The sequence below is a fragment of the Agelaius phoeniceus genome, chromosome 3, assembly GCF_051311805.1.
Source record: "Agelaius phoeniceus isolate bAgePho1 chromosome 3, bAgePho1.hap1, whole genome shotgun sequence".
NCBI lineage: Eukaryota > Metazoa > Chordata > Aves > Passeriformes > Icteridae > Agelaius > Agelaius phoeniceus.
The window spans coordinates 13,984,070-13,987,156 of NC_135267.1; the positions used below are offsets into that span (position 1 = coordinate 13,984,070).

The following is a 3,087-nucleotide window of genomic DNA, read 5'->3' on the forward strand; positions in this document are numbered from 1 at the left end:
ATTTTCTTCTTGACAGTTTATTTGATTCAACGAAAAAAAATTTGGCAGAGAACTTCGGTTCAAGTAATTCAAAAAATGTGACCCAGAATGAAAAAAGGATTGCACGTTTTTTACCCCTTTTAAGTGTTAACTAATTTTGAAATTAAAATCAGAGTGGAATATCATCATTTGATGTACACATTAGGAAGAAGCTTACATTGCATAGTTTCTTAGACAGTGACTTACTAAAGTACACTACTGAGGTCACACTGCAGGGAAACTCTATCCTTCTCAAACTCTATCCTTTCTCAAGGAAGTTTTATTAGTAGTTTGTGAAAGAAAACCAGAGCACTGGAAGCTCAAACCAAAAAAAAAAAAAACCTTTTATTTTTCCTCCAAAAGGAGATGGTTTGCCACTCCTACCAAATGTTTTCCTAAATATTAGATTTAAAAGCTGCAAAATTCCTCTTCACACAATACAGAAGAGAACTCACATCTTTGCATAGTCCAAATAGACAAGCACTTCTGTAAAAACTGTTAGAAATACAAAGAAGGAAAAGCTACAGACAGCTTCAGTTTTTTCTCAATATTTTAATTCTCGCTATAGTTCTGTAGAACATTTTTCCAAAAACAATGACAATTTGAAAATTAGTTTCATTGTCCATGATAGATGAACGTGTTTTATTTTTGCCATATTATTGTCTTCTTAGAAATAGTCTTTAAAATAGACAGAGTCTTTTTCACATGAATTAAACATGAAAAGCAAATATAAAACCAGCAATTCTTAAACATTTTAAGTATTAAGGCAGCATTAAATAAGGTGTATTGACTTATAGAAACAACACTAAGGAAATAATCAAACAATTTTACTAAATATTTAAACTGAAGACTGGAAATCAACCATATTCTTGGGTCCAAATCAGATCTCACATCATGACTGCTTATTGGATATTTGAATTCAAGTTGAGTGCTAAGCTATGCCCTATTATATTGAAGGTATTGTGATTTTAGGGTTTTATTGATTAAGAGGCTGACCTGTATATTCTTTCAAGAAAAGCATGCTTGTTCGACTTCCTGAAGACTGGTTGTTAGGTTGACATAACAAATACACTCAAATGAATATTTCTTTAAAAGGATTAATTCCATTATTAAAGGGCTGAAAAGGGATGTGGTAAGAATCTTTTTGTCTTACCTAAAGGAAAACAGATGTGCCAGTAAGTAGATGAGATATCTGAGGAGTGGTTTCAGGTTTCATTTTTTGTCATTTATCCATATTTAATGCCATTTCTTTCCATGGTTTGATATCATTGTTTTAAAATCTGCAAAGATGTTTTTGAAAAAAACATTTATATTGTTTGCCACAAATGTGGCACAGATCCATTTCAATTTCTATTTTGTTTCTTTCTTAGTTATCGTTTGGTGCAGATGAACTTGATATGTCTCCTCATTCTAAATGCATATGCACTATTCAAGTTCACAAATATCTTTATGAAAGTTAAATGAACTAAGCTTAGAGGTGGTTAGGGCTGAAATCATTAAAATATCATTTTCCTTATTGCTTTGTACATGTCTTACCTTAAATTTTCAGTTCCGGGCTTTTGCATGTAACATGCCATCTGGTCCTCATGGGATAGTACCTGAGTGAGGAAATCCATTGGTGGCTCAGCAAACTCCTTAAGGGGATCTCTTCATATGTGGGGATACTCATTATGGGGAAGAGGGGACAAGCAAGAGCAGACAAGCCTTTTTCTACTCCTAAAATAATCACTAAGCTGACATGCATGGAAATGCTACAGCAACTATTTCGTCTTTTCCAAGATTTTCCTTTCTTTGCATCCCAGGGGAAATCTTGAATGGGCGACAGCATCCTGCTTCCAGTTTCTTTTCAGACCTGTCCAACAATTCAAAGAAGCCAAGCACAGCATGAGGAGTCTGTTCCAATACATTTAGCTTTTCTGAGGGAAACAATAGAAATAAATTATGACCATCATGGAATATAATGTACTAAAATGATTAATTCACACTAAGAAAAAAATTTTAGAATCTTTTACAAGTCTTGTTTGAAGAAAATATTACTTACCTATCTTTTCTTTTTTCTTTAAATACACTGAGCGCATAACTCTGTATTTTAGGGACAGCATTTTCAATATTTTCCAGGTGAATCTAGGCATGCATGCTTTCTCAGTTCTCTAATAATCTGTGATCTTTCCTTTTCCTGATGCAAAATCTTAGTTTTTCTAGGCCACTTAAACTGGAAAATTAAAACCCTATACTGGACTGCCTCTGCTGGGCCAAAGCATTAAAGCTAAAATATAGTTCTGTATTTTTTCAGTCCTGCACCTTGTAAAAGATGTGAAAAACATGTTTACATCACTGTCTTTACATCATTTCACAATTGCTGTTTTGAATTTTCTCATTTCCCCTTCAGTCTTGTAAGTCTGGAAATCCCTCCAACTTATCCATCACTCTTTTTATTCTGGTCTACTTTTGCTTTTAGGTACAGCATGAATTTCTGCCAAAGGAGTATGCAGTGCGTTTTCAGATGTCTGGCCAAAGAAGGTGCTCACTGACCTGGGTTTAAAATAAGTGGTGGCAATGCTACTGCACTCAGAGGTGTGGTTGTAATGCCAATAAATGGAAGAATTCCTAAAGCATTCGGTTTCAGTTTTTCACATCCTTTTCCTCAGAGTAAGGTTTTAGGGCTTTCTTCTTATAGCAGGATCTGATATTTTCTCTGTGTGAAATAAAAAGGATGAGAAAAAATTGCATAAGAAATAATCACAGAATCAGACAATGCAAGCATGTCAGTGTGTTGCAAGTGTCTGCAGGTTGCACTCAGAGGATTTAATCCCATGGCAAAGGTTTAACCTCATCAATCACATCTTGACCAAGCAGAAAATCAGAGACGTGGAAAGGGATTGCAATGGCTCCATATGTAAAATTTAATTCAAATAAAACATAAGGCTGATAAAAGAGGGGCTGGCAGTATTCCTTGATTTTCCTCCCTAGGAAAAAAGGTCAGTGAGCAGTCAGCACATAGAGCTTCACCCAGCACGCAGAAGTCCTTGGACAACCAATTTAGAGAAAATTGTAGAAATCAATATCTAA

At 34.7% G+C, this 3,087-nt stretch overlaps 1 long non-coding RNA gene across 1 annotated transcript; it reads right to left on the reverse strand.

Annotated features, from left to right (window-relative positions):
- Positions 1-923: 923 nt before the first annotated feature.
- LOC143693685 (uncharacterized) lies at positions 924-2,703 on the reverse strand. Its single transcript, XR_013181619.1, has 3 exons — positions 2,551-2,703; positions 1,555-1,934; positions 924-1,298 (listed from the first exon to the last, which is right to left on the reverse strand). It is a non-coding gene; the product is annotated as an uncharacterized LOC143693685 (long non-coding RNA).
- Positions 2,704-3,087: the final 384 nt, after the last annotated feature.